Below are 18038 nucleotides of genomic sequence, written 5' to 3'. Positions count from 1 at the left end.
CCTTCGCTGGAGACGGGCTGAGCTTGTTGTTATAGCAGCGTCTCCGCGGAGGTAAACACTCACTTAGGGCTATTGCGACGCCGCGACTGTAATTAAAACTCCAGCTGCGGTGTTGTCGTCCACAGCCGAGGAGTTTATTGTGGTCATGAAAACGCAAATATAGCTGCGAGTTAAGTCCAGATGATGCTCTCCCTGTCAGACACAAAGCACGAACAGAAAGCCCCCGACCTTAATCTTACAATAACAGTTTGTTCCCCTGGTGGATCGGCCGCCCCAGAGTCCGGATCTGAACCTCATGGAGGGTCATGGGGAGGTGCTGGAGGTGAAACATTAACGTAACGCTGGATGTTTTGACTTTGCAGAAGCTTTTTGAGACAACGCTACAACTAAAGAGCGCCGTAATCAAAGCTAAAGACAGTCCGAACAAATATTAAAGGGATGTTTCAGGATGTTTGACATAGGGCCTCATTTCTTAGTTATCCAGAGTGTTGCTGATTTCTGGGGATATTTTTTTTTGTAATTCATGGAGTTCTTCTGTTTGGAGAGTTACGTGGCGCTAGGCTAGTGCAAAGCTAGTGCATTTCTATGGTATCAGCTAGCCTGCATTAAAAACAGCCTGACCCACAGTGCACCTGAGGCAAATCACTTATAACACCAGACTAACCATATAAATGTCTGTGTCCATAGAGTCATTTGAACCATTTTGCATTTATATTTCAGCAGCATCAGCTTCGTGGTTGTATAAGCTACGCGGCGGCGGAGTGATCTGCTAGAAAATAGTCCCTCAAAATGCGATCATTCATGTGATGCAAGGTCAGTTATATTCCAAAAATGACTCTATGGACACAGACATTTATATGGGTAGTCTGGTGTTATAAGTGATTTGTGTTTGTAATGCAGGCTAGCTGATACCATAGAAATGCACTAGCCTAGCGCCACGAAACTCTTCAAATATAAGAACTGCATGAAATACAAAAAAAAATATCTCCAGAAATCAGCAACACTCTGGATAACTAGGAAATGAGGCCCTGTGTCAAAAATCCTGAAACATCCCTTTAAGGCAAAGTTGACTGAGGACAGGATCGGGGATTTTGTTTTTTGAGAGGGAGAGGGTCTTGTTTTTTTTACTGCTCCGGTTTTAGCCCAATTTTTCTCTCCAACATGTCGGAGCTTTGTGGGCCGTCCCAAGAACGTTCTAGTTTCAATTGTATTTGCTTCAAAGTTAGTTCAGTCGCTTTGCTCTCGCCGCGACGTCTACGTTACTCGTATTGCTTGGGCGCTCACCAAATTACGCAACGGCGACATCTGAGATATCTTAGGAGAAATCTCCAGACAACAGTGACGTCTAAGTTGCAAAGATGTCTCTGTGATGTCTCTGCAACGTGACCGTCATGTCTCTTTAAGATCTTCTTGGTGTCTGACAGGTCTCTCAGACGCAACAGAAGCTTCTCACAGGTTGAAGACAACAAATAGTAGACTAGAAAAGCCTCTGTGCCGTCTCCACCAGAATCCAACCTGTTTGTTTTCACCAAAACTCCCTGGAGATTTGCCTTATCTACAGGGGACGCCACCAGCTAGTCTCCAACTAGTCTCCAGTTATATTCCAAAAAATGATTCTATCCACACAGACATTTATATGGTTATTACAGTTTTGTTTCTTATAGTAAGACAGAAGGTTTAGTTTTACCTGCTTCACTAGTTTCGACCACTTCCTGTGATCTTCCCGGTGGTGGAGGTGCCGTGTCATCACCGAATCAGGGAAAAGAGCAAACAACTCCACAACGCCGCCAGAAAACTGGGTATGCAGCCTCTCGCAACGCAATCTCACGCACATCGGAGTAAACATTTTGGGAAAAAGGGCTAAATTATGCCATAACACCGGACAGAATACCATACGAGGACTTCATATTAGCGACGGAACTAGCATGTCAGTCCATACAAGAGCACAGAGGGACAAAAGCACAACTATGACACTGTAATAGCCTTAACCTAAGAAGACAGTATGAACCTTCTACAAAGATTTATATGGTCAATCTGGTGTTATAAGTGATTTGCCTCAGGTGCTCTGTGGAGCGGGTCAGGCTGTTTTTAATGCAGGCTAGCTGATACCATAGAAATGCGCTAGCCTTGCACTAGCCTAGCGCCACGAAACTCTTCAAATATAAGAACGGCATGAATTACAAAAAGAAATATCCCCAGAAATCAGCAACACTCTGGATAACAAGGAGGCCCTATGTCAAACATCCTGAAATATCCCTTTAAAGCGTGTGACTTTTTTGGATTTTTGTCAGTGTATTTAAACGTAAACTCTTTCCGTTGTCGGTCCCAAACTGTGGAAGGAGCCGGCCTCGTGTGTTAAGACAGGCTGATTCAGTTCTTTGTTTTAAATCTCGCCTCAAGACACACTTGTTCTCTTTGGCATTTAGCTCGTTTGGAGAGTTGACATTTACAGTTAACATTGTCTTTTTTTTTGTGCCGCTGACTTGTGTTTCTCCTATTGCATTTTTTTATATTGTTATATTGTTTTACGACACTTTGGTCAACTTTGCTGCTTTAACACATTGAGTGCCAACAATCCAGACCATGATACTGACACATGCTATTTGAAAGGTGAGACTCTAAGCTCAGTTTAACAGTTTAATTCTACGGTTAATTCTCGCTTCCTGAGAAATCTACTTCCTCTTACCACCCGCCTTAACATTAACGAGTGCATTTTCCCCAGTTCGGCTTTTTATTATTATTTTTTTGATCGGTATCATCAGCAAAAAGAACTGGAAAGGTGGTCGTAGAAACAGAAGCAAAATCATTAATGTAAATAATAAATAATAGTGGTCCCAAAACTGAACCTTGTGGTGCACCATACTCCACGGAATTCCTTTTAGATTCATGTTTTTTTATACTGGGCTTTACCCAGATCTAAAAGCTTCTCGACTGGAGATCAACAATGTAACGCCTCATTTGAAAGCTAAGACCTACAAAAGTGACGGAAACTTTTCGTCACGTCGCCGCATTTTTGTCATATTTTTGTTGTTTTTTGAGCTATTTTTTCCATCATTTTTTGTTGTGTTTTTCCTCACGTTTTTGTTGACTTTTCATCCCCTTTTTCTCGCCATTTTGATGCTTTTCTTTTTAGCTTTTAGATTTGGGTAAAGCTCGGTTGAGGCGGGGCCGGTGGCCCTCGAGCCGGCGGCCCTTCTGTGCTCTTCCAGAATGGACATATATGACCAGTCCGCCCCTGGTTATGCCTACATATATTTGTTTCAAGTTAACTTTCAAGGACGACATTGTTGACACGTTTTGAAACACCGCTTGTATCGATCGCTTTTCATGGCGTGTGCATTTTAAACAGCCCGGTTCTCGGATTGAAGACTTTAACAGGATGTTTCTCAGTCGTCCTTGGATCAATATGAACCATTAAAAACTCAAAATCTCAACTGCTTCGAAGCCCTATTCCTTTAAAGAAACAGGCCACCATTTTCCCATACTTTGATACGTTCTTACCCGAGCTTAGACGAGTTGACGTGTTCCTGTCTGGTCTTTGTGCGTGCCCTCAGTCACGCAAAACGACCAAAGATGTTGCTAGCATTTGCCATCTCCCAATGTATTCCTATGGCTCCAAACGGGGGGTGAAGTTGGAAGCGACCAGGCTCTTCCACGGGCACAAAGACCAGACAGAATCAACTCGTCTCAGCTCGGGTAAGAACATATCTCAGTATGGAAAAAACGGTGGCCTGTTCCTTTAAGACGACTGCGATTCTGAGGACCGGCTAAAATGGTCATAGAGCCACATTTGGAGACATAAACAGTCTATACTGGAGATAAACTGTGGTTCTTCCGCCCCACACTGCAAAAAGTGGATTCTAAGCAAGTAAAAAATGTCTTACTTTAAGAAATAAGTTCTTATTTTTTCCCTAAAAAGTAATAATGTTTTGTGGAGCAAAGTTTTCTTGAGAAAAAAAATCTTGTTTTAGGAAATACAATCTAGGCATTTCTTGTTCAGATATATTTGCTAAAAACATGATAATTTTTCTTGTAACAAGAAAGAAAACTTTTTGAATCTTCTTCAGCTTTAGACAAAGAATATTTTTTCTCAACTCTTAATGTCAGAACTGATTCTCACAGATAATACATTCCATCCTTTAAAGTGGGCGGCTCGGTGGCACAGCGGTTAGAGCCTCAGCTTCACCGCTCGAAGGTCCTGGGTTCGATTCCCACCAGGACGGGGCCTTTCTGTGTGGAGCATGTTTTCCCCGTGTCTACCACTAAAAACATGTACAATAGGTGAATCCTCCAGCAGGTGATCCTGACCATCAGCCTTGCTCCACATCATGGAGACGGGTCCCCGGGCAATACTTTCCTTAAATATAAGTTAAGAACTTTTGCTCAAAAATGTGTGTAATTTAGAACATTTTACTTAAATCAAGAAACATTTAAGTAAAATATCCACAATTTCTCACTAAATAAGAATGTTTTCCTTAAATTATTCCATTTTCTGAGGACATTTTGCTTAATTCTAGAAATAAGAATTCTTAGCAAGAAAAAAATGCTGACCCCATTGGCAGAATTTTTCCTTAAAACAAGACAAACTGTCTTATTTAAGATTTTTTTCCTTGTTTTTAGTAGGGCACTTTTTGCAGTGCAGTCGTCAATGGGCCCATGTGGTTTGTGAATTAAAGACGTTCCTGTCAATCAAAGCCAAAAGCTGGTTAAAACGATGACGCCCCCTCAGAGTCGTCACAGGAGGAAACTCTCTCTTTAGAAACAATTATAGTCTTCGAATTTGTTTTTTCGGGAGATGTAAAGTCCGCATGGGATTTCATGTTATCCTCCTCACCCACAATAACGCCAGTGCTGTTGCATTAGAGAGAAAAGGGAGACACAGAGAGAGGGTTGGGGGGGAGGACGAGATGGAGAAGCGCACAGTAATTGCCCGCCCCCCCGCTGTGAGCTTTATGCGATCTCTCTGTGAGGCAGGGGAGGCAGGGGAGGCAGGGGAGGCAGGGGAGGCAGGGGAGGCAGGGGTCCCGGCGTTCTCAGGGAAGTCGCGTTGTTGTTGTTGGCCCGAGCAGCAGATAAGACTTCGGGGAAACGGAGTCGGGACGTTCAGCGGAGATCTGGTTAAGAGCGAGCGGCGCATGTCGTGTTCTGCAATAACGCTGGGATAAAAGGAACTGATGAGATAATGCAAGAGGCAAAGGCATTTCCAAATCCTTAAGGAGACGGATTTTCATTATAGCTAAAGAAATGCAGTCGATGAGATTTGAAAATGTTGACTCTATTGGGGTTAGGGTGGCGCAGCAGTTAGCTTCCATTCTAACCTTTTCTGTGTGGAGTTTGCATGTTCTCCCCGTGTCTGCGTAGGTTTCCTCCGGGTACTCCGGTTTCACCTGGCACTAAAAACATGTACAATAGGTGAGTCCTCCCTGTGTTTCTGACCACCAGCCTGGATCGTTGTACAGTTGATGCATAATGACAAATATTATTATTTTATTTATTTATTGACCTTTTTTTAACCAGGATAGTCCCACTGAGATTTAGAACCTCTTTTTCAGGGGAGTCCTGGCCCTAGAGGGGAATCTATTGTGCATGTTTTTAGACCGGAGTACCCGGAGGAAACCTACGCAGACACGGGGAGAACATGCAAACTCCACACTGAAACGCCCCGTCCAGGTAGGAATCGAACCCGGGACCTTCTAGCTGTGAGGCGAGAGCGCTAACCGCTGTGCCACCGTGCCGCCCACATAATAAATAAAGTGCCTTTACCTTTAAACACTGAAATAAACATTATATTTTTGTATTAGTGAACTGTTACTTATTATGTTTTGGTCTCATATCGTGATGTTAAAACATAACACAACTTTCCAAAACCTACATTCTGCTTAAATTATTTTTTAAGTTTGATATCATATCACCGAGCTGCTTTAAAGGGACTATACGGAGTCTAAAAATGTTGTATGTATTTCCTCCCCCTACATGTTCCAGCCATGTCCTAATGTGTAGAACGAGCTCAGACCTGTTCACCACAACTGCCTCTAAAATATTGCACTGTCACTCAAACAGGTGTTACTTCGGGTCTGAAGCGCCGTCATGCACGAGCTTAATATAGAGACTGCAGTTACGCGTAAGACCTGAGGTGGCAGTAGTGAGTAATGGACAAAATGGACCCTTTAAATAAATATACAACAATCTCTACAGACTGACACATGGCAGATATTGTGCTGAATGGAGTGAGTGAGTGAGTGGGTAGTGGCTGATGGCGCAGACTGGTTGCCTCGCTTTCGTCAGTCTACCCCAGGGCAGATGTGGCTACAATAGTAGCTTACCAGCACCAAGTATTGAGTGAATGAACAATACAATGTAAAGCATCTTTGAGTGCCCAGAAAAACACCATATGAAACCAATGCATTGTCATGTCAAACTATACAATATTCCACCACAATACACACTTGGTGAGTATAAGATGGAGCATGGAATGTGTCTAAACCAGGGGTGTCCAAAGTGCGGCCCGTGGGCCAAATGCGGCCCTCAGACCAATCTATGGTGGCCCTTGGCCTCTTGCTGTGTCGGTACACATCACCTTTTTATTTGAAATGTAATAATTCTACACAATTCTAACCTAACAACTAACATTTTACTGTGAGACTGAGCTGGCATGAAGGTTTTAAGCTTAAATAAAGGCGTGGGGCACAATTTAAACCTCTGCTAGTCGAAGGTTTTGCGGCACTAACTACCGATGTACGGCCCTTCACCCCGTGTACGCTTCAATATGCGGCCCCCCATGAAAAAAGTTTGGACACCCCTGGTCTAAACCATTTCCAAAAGCTCTTCTTTGTGTAGAGTTCAGCTGCGTTTTTCCATTTTCCATAGATAAACAACAAAAGCCGCGGAATAACTCCTTAAGGTGCACTACTGGAAGATACATCGAACACACTGTGGTGTCCAAGTATTTTGATGTGAACAATATCTCCAGTATTTTACCTTTTAAAATGCTAAAACAAAGAAAAAGATTGCTAGAAATCCCATGATGCTTAGTGGTATCACAGTCCTGACGTCTGAACAGTGTCCTCTTCAAACCCTGGTGTCAGACACTAAAGCTGATTTTCTTTGACACTCTCCCTCTCTGCTGTGATAAATACTTCAGTGCAGTTTATATATGTCTATAAAGAAGAGACATTTAGTTCTGTTTAGTCCCATGGCAATTTCCTTGGAATTTTTGCAACTCTAATTGCACACCGGAGGCAACTGCTAATCCAGCCCGACCCAAGTCCTTTTGTCAAGACACTTTCTCCACCACATTTCCTCCTGCATGCGACGGTTCTGTGTCTCTCTCTCTGCCTCGTTCCCCCTTGGCCATTCCCAGGCACAAAACAGCCCATGTTTGGTATAAGCTGCACAGAGACAGAGGAGCTGCTTTAAAGGAGTCTGACATCACACTATCTCCCGCTGCACTGCAAAAAGAAAAAAAGGGCTCGGCTACAGGCCTTAAACGTGAACCGAGTGCAGAGCAGAGTCGTTTTAGATTCATCATAACATCCATAGTTTACTCGCAAATAATGACTTCCCGAGTGGAGAGAGAAGTCAGTGTTGCAAAGACAAAAAGATCGATCCCTTAGTGGGGGAAACTAAAACGCCATCGACAAAAGGATGATTTACGAACGATATGAGAGCGCCGTGGACTCTGCGGCAAACCCTACGACAGGATCATCGACGCAGCAGCGCAATCCCACAATCCCACAATCCACCGTCGAATCACGCAGCGGCAGGAAGAAAAAAAAGAGCTCCTCAGATGTTCAGCAGAACACAGGGGTTTCCCCGTTCAAAGGAGCTTTGACGTTCCCTCAGGAGGAGAGTCTCGCAGCAGCGGGTCTCAGCTGGCGGGTCACGGCACCAATTTCAGACACGAAGCCTTTTCTTTTTGTTTCTTACCATCATTTCAACTTGGTAGATTTTAGGGCTGTAACGACTAATCAATTAATCGAAAGCTGAGAAACATTGATCAATGACTTGTTTTCTGGTTTACACACACACTCAGAAAGAGCAAGAATGACACGAAAATGTAGTATTTTTGATGAAAACCACTTCTGTTGAGTGCTTGTACATTGTAAATTTCATAAATGTGATGCGTTTGTGTCTTAGGACAATTACCCAATCAGAAAGCAGAAGGAACTCTACCCTGACTGATGCCAGATCCTGGGTAGATGTGTCTTCACAGTTGAAGACTCTATTCAGACAAGCTTTCGATACGTAGCCACCAGTTCAACCGGATTCATCACTGGAGACGGTTATAGGACCCACCACTGTGATCTTTATGCTAAAGTGGGTTGGCAAGTGGGAGCAGCACTGTCTGCTGTTTATTCATGAAGCTCTTCTTGGTGTCCTTCCTGATTATTTGTCTAATCTTATAAATGTCAGGTCAGATGCTGACCAGCTGAGGTCTCAGGACATTTTGACTCTCGAGTCTCACCATGTAAAGACAAAATGGGGAAAGAAGGCCTTTTGCCACTTCGCACCAAATGTCTGGAGTGAGGCACAGAAAACCTTTTATGTGGATCATCTCATGACCTTCCATCAGTTTAAATCCCTTGTAAAGGAGTTTCCTCCATGTGTCTGCTCTTGTTTTTAAGTTTTACACATTTTCTTAGTGTTGTGTTATAGTCTAATCGTTCCACTGTTGTCTTCTTGTTGACTGTTATTTACCTTGTATGTTTTAGAGGCAGTTGTGGTGAACAGGTCTGGGCTCATTCTAAAATCCTGCACTGTCACTCAAAAAGGTGTTAATTCGGGTCTGAAGTGCCGTCATGCACGAGCTTAATATAGAAACTGCAGTTACACGTATGACCTGAGGTGGCAGTAGTGAGTATAACATGGCTAACTTGCATCTAGCCCCCCCGCTATACAAATAAAATGTGATTAATAGACAAGTTTTGAAATCAACATAAAAAGGACTCTCACTTCTTTAAACCCAGTTTCCATCCCTGATAAAGTCCCCAGAGTCGTGGGAAGATATTTTAGTTAGGGGAAGATATTTTTTTTTATCACTTTTTTAGTTGGGCAGTAGTCTCATTTTTGTCAAATTTGTGTGACTTTTTTGTCAATTTTTCGTCCATTTTTTCCCAAATTTTCGTCCAATTTTTCGTCCATTTTTTGTCATTTTGTCAATTATTTTATTTTTTTTCGTCCATTTTTCCGTCAAATTTTCCTCACTTTTTTGTCAATTATTCATCAAATTTTTTTCCATTTTTTCCCACTTTTTTCACATTTTCATCCTTGTTTTCGTCTCAGTTTTGTTGCTATTTTCACACCTTTTTCCCAGAAGCTTTTGGACTGGGGGTAAAGCTGGAGAAAATGTGCTCGGTTCAGGCGGGAGTTAAGGGGTAAATATTGCCTGCAGTTCACAAACTATCCACCAGGGGGTGCTGCTGCGCCCTCAGCACCCTGGGTTCCCACGGCCTTGGTCCCAGTCGGTGCCAGTGCAGCCTCCAGTCATTAAAGCTCAGAGGCTCTGGATGTTCTCAGCTTCCAAAGGCGTCACCAGTTCACAGAAACATGCATGTGCTCATGTGAGGCTTTGAGCAAACCAAGTGACTTTTAAAAAATAAATAAACACAAATCTATGTGCTTTTCGCAGCCAAGCAATCAGTCGATTACCAAACATCGGTTTTAGTTGCACCCAAGTAGATTTATTACATTTCCTTATTTGAGTCTTTGCTATACTCTATAGCAGAGAGCATGTGCTCTCTGGGGGGGGGGGACATGCTCGGGATGCGTTCAAAGGCGGTGGGATATGGGAGAGGGGAAGCGGCGGTACACACTACACGGGGATGGTGTGTTTGAGGCGCAGTGTGTGTGTGTGTTTTTATATTCGGCCTGGTCATATCGCTCGAATGATTCTGTTGAAGAAGTTAAAATGACAATTATTTCTACATCTTTAGTAAATGGATTTGGACTGTAAAGACTATTTCCAGTCCAAATCCACAGTTGGGGCCTGAAAGTAAAACACGACTCTTCCTTTTCCACATTTTAATTGATAATAGGCATTGTTCTGATTTGTCAGTAAGTTTGCATCTCTCAAGGCCATCTGCAGATACTGATGTTTTCCATGAATTTATAAATGGTGCCCTCGAAAAAGTTGAAAATGACACTGATAAAATCAAGTGTCAATAAATGTAGCTGCATAAAATGTCTTTTTTTTTATGTGTATTGTGTTTGAAACTATTTCATGTTTTGTAGTATTTTTTAGCAAAACATCCAAGTTGAACTTTAAAGGATTTTGCCCCAAAGCGTTTTTCTCTGTCTAATATTTACCAAAGGTAAACACATGACAGTTCATGACAGTGGTATCAAAATAAAATGTTTGTTCATTTGTGCAGAAAGAGAAGACAACAAACTTTGTGCCAGTCTTTGTTTCACGTGGATGGGCCCAGTAATGATAGAGATATTAACCACAAACCAATTACAGTTACAAAGCAAAGTCCACCATGTCTAGAGTCCCACAGAGACAGACATTTCTCCCACAAAGCGAAGCAAAGACTACAATCAAAGCAGGCACCCAACACCTCTATCTGCAGCCCCCACACGGGCCAAATCAGGACCGAGTTCAGCCCACGGGCCTCACTTTGAGCCCCCTCTGACACTACAGAGAGCCTGTCACAGCGGAACAGACCCAACACCAGCTTCCACCAGTGCAGGCGGGCGAGCAGCCAGTGTTTACTTGCACCATCCCCAGTGCCAGCAAAACACTCGATGCGAAGTGTGGGGTCCGAGCTCCTCCAGCCCATGAGCTACTCCTTCTCCTCCTGCAGCTCTCTCCCTCCATCTCCCTCCATCCGTCCAGAGAAGCCGAAACCTGAGCTGAATGCCTATGCCTGCGCTCCGCGGGCGCCTCTTTGTGCGCCGACGGGGACCTGTTGTCAAACGCCGCCTCAATAAAACGTGAATAAAATACAGAGTGGTTGCATTAGCGGCGCGGACGGAGAGGACAAAAGCGCAGGGACGACGAGAGGCGACGTGGAAAGCCCTCGACGGCCATCCAGCCTGTGGGTGATTATTAGCTCCATACTAGAATCCAGCAGCAGCCAGGGGAGTGTGTGGGAAGGACGTGCATGCCAGTCCGCTGCTTCTACCAGCAGCTGATATGAGCCTGCGGAGCGGAGGCGCTGCAGATACAGGACTACACAGAAGCAAAGGGCCAAAAACATGAAAGATGTTATGTCATTTCAACGGTTTTCGATAGATCGATAGATAAAAGAAAAGATATAGGATGAATTAAAATGAAAAACAAATCTTTTGCAGTTTATGATTTCAAATTTCTGTATATTCCGATCTATAATTTTGTTGTTTTTTTTGTCTAGAGAATGTGTGCTGTGACAGATTGGTAATTTCATACAAACTGAGCTAGAGGCTGCAGTCAGGGGCCGCAGGGTGTCCAGATTGGGGGCCTCAGGATCTAGATGATGTTTTGTTGGCTTCATCGAATCAGGACCTTCAGCTGCTCTGGGGCGGTTTGCAGCTGAGTGTGAAGCGGCCGGGATGAGGATCAGCACCTCCAAATCTGAGGCCATGGTTCTCCTTCCCCTCTCCAGGTCGGTGGGGAGTCCTTACCTCAAGTGGAGGAGTTCAAGTATCTCGGGGTCTTGTTCACGAGTGAGGGGCGGATGGAGCGTGAGATCGACAGACGGATCGGTGCGGCGTCAGCAGTGATGCGGTCGCTGTATCGGTCTGTCGTGGTGAAGAGGGAGCTGAGTCGGGGGCAAAGCTCTCGATTTACCGATGGATCTACGTTCCCGCCCACACTTACGGTTATGAGATTTGGGTAATGAGCGAAGGTCATAGGGACAAGATCGCGGATACAGGCGGTCGATATGAGTCTCCTTCGCAGGGTGGCGGGACACACCCTTTGAGGAGCTCAGTTACCCGGGAGGAGCTCAGAGTAGAGTCGCTGCTCCTTCACCTCGAATAGAGCCTCTGAGGCGGCTCGGGCATCTGTTTTCCGGATGCCTCCCTGTCGCCTCCCTCGGGATCTGTTCCAGGCACGTCCTATTGGGCGGAAGACCCAGGACACGCCGGAGGGACCATGTTTCTGTGGCTGTCGCTTTAAAAGGGGCTAGATGCAAGTTAGCCATTTTATACTCACTACCGCCACCTCAGGTCATACTTGTAACTGCAGCTTCTATATTAAGCTTGTGCATGACGGCACTTCGGACCCGAATTAACACCTTTCTGAGTGACAGTGCAGGGTTTTAGAGGCAGTTGTGGTGAACAGGTCTGGCTGGAACATGTAGGGGGAGGAAAATACTTAATTTTAACATTTTTAAACCCCGTATAGTCCCTTTAAGGAAGCTTACAGTCTATGGAGTGAATGTAAATGTTCCTATGTGAAGGGCTCTGTGACCACTGAAGTCAAACTCAGTCTTTTTCTTTACCTGATGTCAACTCGGCGAGAAACGAGAAGCACGTCAGGATATCGGCTGCACTCGTGACAGGTGCTGAATAGTGAGTGTGAGCTGGAAATAGCACACAGCCATTTGTGGGCACCTTGCCTGTAATCTTAGTCTCGCCAACCAGACTTCGCTTCTTTACAGAAGAGGGTCTGGCAACACTCCATTTGCGCGCTTTCAAAGGAAGTGACGCAGCGATATGGAGCCTACCGACCAATCAGAGCAGCTCCCTGAACGGGCGTCACGTTGTCGCGCCTTTGTTTTGTAGTTTTTCAACACAAGCAACCACTTCACGTAATGCTCCGGTAAGCTTGTATTGTTAAGTTTCTCTGACATAAACGACAGAAGTCATTTAGTGAACTCCGTGTGGCAGGAGCGCCATTGTTAATGTCCCAATGATACAACTCCAGCAGTAGCTTTTCTACGACAGGGTCCCCAGACTCCTGTTTATTAATTAATAAACATCGGAGATTAGTCTGGATGCCAGGCTACTGTATTCAAGTTTTAAGGCTCCAAATTGAGTATGTAAATCAGAGAATGAGTATAAAATGTGTAAAGTATTCTGCTCATTTGCAAAACGAGGAACACGCGCAAAAGTGGCCGAATGACTCCCAAAGTGGGTTTATCACAATAAGTGTCAAAGCCAGGGGCGGACTGGCCATATGTCCGTTCTGGAAGAGCACAGAAGGGCCGGTCCCGCCTCAACCGAGCTTTACCCAAATCTAAAAGCATCAAAATAGCGAGAAAAAGAGGAAAACACGGACAAAAAAACACAACAAAAAATTATACAAAAAATAATTTAAAAAAACAACAAAAATATGACAAAAATGCGGCGACGTGACGAAAAGTTTCCATCACTTTTGTAGGTCTTAGCTTTCAAATGAGGCGTTACATTGTTGCTCTCCAGTCGAGAAGCTTTTAGATTTGGGTAAAGCCCAGTATAAAAAAACATGAATCTAAAAGGAATTCCGTGGAGTATGGTGCACCACAAGGTTCAATTTTGGGACCAGTATTATTTATTATTTATATTAACGATTTTGCTTCTGTTTCTACGACCACCTTTCCCGTTCTTTTTGCTGATGATGCCGATCCAAAAAATAATAATAAAAAGCCGAACTGGGTAAAATGCACTTGTTAATGTTAAGGCGGGGGGTAAGAGTGTAAAATATGTGTTTGTGGAAGTGTCACATTTACGCTAATTTGGGCCAGGCTGGTCAGAGTCCAGGGCTGTTTTTTCAGTCCCAGTCCGCCCCTGGTCAAAGCAAACTGAAAGCATGTTTTCATTGTTTAATAGCATGTCATTCCCCCCACTCCCTGTAGGGGGCTGTCTTCCGGTCTTTTCCTTTTTGCACAGGCATCATGTCAAACGCATTTTTGTCCAATGTGTCATGTGCGCTTTTAGATCTGCGCCCGCGGCCCTGCATCTGCGGCGGCTCCGGGTCTGCGGCTCCAGCCTCCTCCTCCTCCTCCCCGCTCGCTCCACAGACTGCAAAACGCACAATGCACACCACACACACTGGAACGGGCCGAACCCGAGCCCACCCGAGCCCGCCCGAACCCGCCCGAACCCGCCCGTGCAATGTCAAACAAACAACGCGACGCGGCACGACGCTCACGCATGTACACACAGCGTTCCGCGTTCAATTCCGCGGTTGTGCATTGTCCGCGGCGCGCGCTGACTGGGGGAAATGCCTTCCTATAGAGCCTGCAACGCGAAATGAATCGTGACTACGGAGCTCTATGCGGCTGCCCACTGTCAGAGCGGTTTAAAATCCACGTTATCTCGCGACGACAAAGCGCTTTTTCTTCTCCGGGACGCGCGTATACGCAAGCGAGCGACATCCAGCCAAAGAATGAAGGGGGGGGGGGATTTAAAAAAAAACACACTAACCTTGATGGGGTCGCCTCCTGTTATCCACTTGTCATGAAGGAAATCGGACAACATGGGTCTCTCCGGGTAAGTTTCCCCCCAAAAAACGCACAAGGCGATGCGTAATAAGGATAAAAGCTCCAAAAGGACAGCCGCGTTTTGGGCGCAGGGGGAGCGCACCAAAGCGTCTTCCTTCCTTCCTCGTCCTCTCTCTCTCTCTTCGGGAACCACCACCTCCTCCTCCAGCAGCAGCAGCGGCAGCCAGAGCCAAACCACAGCGAGAGAGAGAGAAAAAGGTTGTGTCTTTTCGAACAGCTGTTTTTCCAAAATGGAGTTAGCCGCGTCCCCGGACCAATCAGCGCGCGGGGCTGTGGAGGCTGCTGCTCCTCGGTGGGCTGGACGCTGGGAGAATGAAGGGACAGGACGCACCAGTTTTTTTTACGATTGTGTTTTTTTTCCCAAATGTATCACGTATTCTCCGGCAGTGAATTGTCATGAGGCGCTTTCAGACTGTGTCACTGAAGTTTTACATGTTTTTTTAGTCTCTTTCCCACTTGAATGATCGACTCGATTTACGATACCGGTGCATGATCGATACTTTCATCGAGTTATACTGAAATATTTGTCATCTTGAGCCATAGAAACAGAACAATGATGTTAATTCAAGAGGGATATGACAATGAACTCAAGCCCTGAATCAATTCCATTATAACTTTTCAAGCAGAATGAAGTAACTAGAGGCCATAAGCGCAACTTATTAACTTATTAATTGTCCATAGATACAGACGGCATCTCTGGAATCGTCCATATATGGTCATTTTTGAAAACAGTTAAGGGGGAAAACAATTTTGAAAAAATGTATATTTTCTCTAATTATTCAAAAACTACTGTAGCAAATGCTGAATTATGAATATAGTTTCTACTAAATAAAGATGCAAAGACATGGGGAGGAGCAAAGTGGTTCAACATCCCATAAATACATGAATAACGGAGAATGCTAACTTGATGCTACATGTTAGCATCGGGCTAATGCTAACGGTTAGCTAGCGCTTGCTACAACTGCTGTTTTTTCACGTCTACAGAACAATCTGCTGTGACAAAATATCCATATGGGCCTGATTTACACTTGACTTTATTTATGTGTGATAAATAAGTTCATATTCTACCAGAAAATGGCTAAAAAGAGTGTAAATTTGTGTTTCTCTAAAGATTCTATTTTCCCCTTGACAAAGCCACGCCCCCTTCTATGACGAGATGCCGTCTGTAGGACAGAAAAGACAAAGGGACAGAGAGATATTGTTCATCCAATTACACATTGGAAATGTATTTTTCACTCAGACTTGGCTGTAAATACTGTTTAAGTGGCGCTAGCTCGCAGTTAGCTTTGCCCGTTAGCCTGTTAGCTTCTTCTTCGTGATTCCATTAGTGTGTATTGGCGGCTCCGGTCCGGTGGCAGTGAAGTTGCAATTGCTGTTTTCTGGCCAGAGACACCAGGGGGAGATGAAAGACCCTGCAATCATCCCATAAAAGGAGCTAGATGCAAGTTCGCCATTTATACTCACTACTGCCACCTCAGGTCATATGTGTAACAGCACCTTCCATATTAAGCTCGTGCGTGACGGCACTTCTGACCCAAAGTAACAACTATTTGAGTGACAGTGCAGTATTTTAGAGGCAGTTGTGGTGAACAGGTCTGAGCTCATAGGTCTGGGAGGAAAATACTTAATTTTAACATTTTAAAACTCTGTACAGTCCCAGGTGCAACTACTATCTTGCAACTACATCTTTTGTATGTGACTTGAAGCTTTTGCCGCTTAAAGATTTAGTCACTGTGGAACTTCTTTTTTTCACTGAAGTGCGAGTACAGATATCATTATGTCACTCAAGTAGAAGTAAAAACCAAAAAGTACCATATAAAACTACTGTAAACAAGAACAACCAAGCAACTTTCCTTTAGCGCCGTCCCTGGATCCAACATGCATCAGAATTGGTCTCTAAACTTGGAATCTTTTGTTGCCATGTAAGTAATTTATAGGTTTCTTTCTTGTTTCAAGGCTGAAGCTGATCACAGATTCCAACAGTTCCATAGAAAAACAGTTGGGGGGATGATTCACGGCAGATTTCACAACAGAGGGATGGATTTACACACACTGAAGGAGCACAGTGCCTCCTCATGTGACGGGACATATGTGCGCTGTTTAACTGTGAACAGGGCATGCGGGGGATTGCCAGTGACGTCACCAGGGAGGGTCGCCCGCAAACACACTGTTAAAGAGAGAGAAGTGTCACAGGAGTTAAAGTGAGGCTGAGAAACATTCATGTGGGATACACTTTCTATGTTAACCTCTTACCACCCGCCTGAACCAAATGCATTCTGTGCTCTTTGGCCATTATATAGGTCTGTGTAGCACCTCAGTTGAAAGCTAAGACCCACAAAAGTGATCTTTTTCCTCGCGTTGTTGCTGTGTTGTGTCACCTTTTGTATGTTTTTTTGGTCACATTTTGTTGAATTTTTGTCACTTTTTGGTTGAATTTTTGGTTGAATTTTTGTTGAATTTTTGTCACTTTTTGATTGAGTTTTTGTCACATTTTTGTTGAATTTTTGTCATTTTTTTGTTTCATTTTTGTCACTTTTTGGCTGAGTTTTTGTCACATTTTTGTTGAGTTTCTGTCTCATTTTTGTTGAATTTTTGTCACTTTTTGATTGAATTTTTGTCACTTTTTTGTTGAATTTTTGTCACTTTTTTGTTGATTTTTTGTCACTTTTTGGTGGACTTTTTGTCACATTTTTGTGGATTTTTTGTTGAGTTTTTGTCACATTTTTGTTGAATTTTTGTCACTTTTTGGTTGAGTTTTTGTTGAATTTTTGTCACTTTTTGGTTGAATTTTTGTTGAATTTTTGTCACTTTTTGGTTGAATTTTTGTTGAATTTTTGTCACATTTTTGTTGAATTTTTGTTACTTTTTTGTTGAATTTTTGTCACATTTTTGTTTCATTTTTGTCACTTTTTTGTTTAATTTTTGTCACTTTTTTGTTTAATTTTTGTCACTTTTTGGTTGAGTTTATGTCACATTTTTGTTGAATTTTTGTTGACTTTTTTTTCACTTTTTTGTTGAATTATTGTCACATTTATGTTGAATTTTTGTCACTTTTTTGTTTAATTTTTGTCACTTTTTGTTGAATAATTGTCTCTTTTTTGTTGCGTTTACGTCCTTGTTTTCTTCTCATTTTTTGTGGCTGTTTTGGTGCTTTTTTCCCAAGAATCGAGTATTCACCCACTTTTTAACAGACACCTTCCACCCAATCAGAATCGAGTATTCACCCAAACCCTGGTATAAATATATTTATTCCTTCTTTACCTGCAGTGTCTCGCTTTGAAAAAACGCTTTTGTGCGCCAACAATAATGATGTAATACAAAATGTGGGGAAACATCGATCGGAGCGCTTCATGAGCAGAAGAAGAAACAACCACAGTGAATGGAATTGCTCAAAACTGCATGAATGAAGCGAATCATTACTTATTGCTTATGACGAGGGAACATAAAAAAAAGTTGATTTCATGTCCCCTTCAGAGAACACAGTAATGAGACACATGCTTGCAAATACACCACGCCGTTCTGCCGCCTCACGCACCACACGTACCACACCAGGCGAGTATTCCCAGGCCGATGCTGCTGTGCGTCCGTGGGCGACTTCACCATCATGTTTGTTCTCGTCCATTGTTGCGAGCG

General features: G+C 43.6%; 1 protein-coding gene across 1 annotated transcript in view; it reads right to left on the bottom strand.

The window, feature by feature from the left end:
- Nucleotides 1-14404, bottom strand: part of pkig (protein kinase (cAMP-dependent, catalytic) inhibitor gamma) — a 64217-nt gene extending 49813 nt beyond the window's left edge. Inside the window, exon 1 of the mRNA XM_079580892.1 lies at nucleotides 14329-14404. The gene's annotated coding sequence lies outside the window, so the exon portion shown is untranslated. The remainder of the gene's footprint in view (nucleotides 1-14328) is intronic.
- Nucleotides 14405-18038: the final 3634 nt, after the last annotated feature.

Source organism: Gobius niger (assembly GCF_951799975.1).
Source record: "Gobius niger genome assembly, chromosome: 22".
Taxonomy (NCBI): Eukaryota; Metazoa; Chordata; class Actinopteri; order Gobiiformes; family Gobiidae; genus Gobius; species Gobius niger.
Note: the sequence above shows the minus strand (reverse complement) of the source record. Positions and strands in the feature narration are given on the sequence as shown.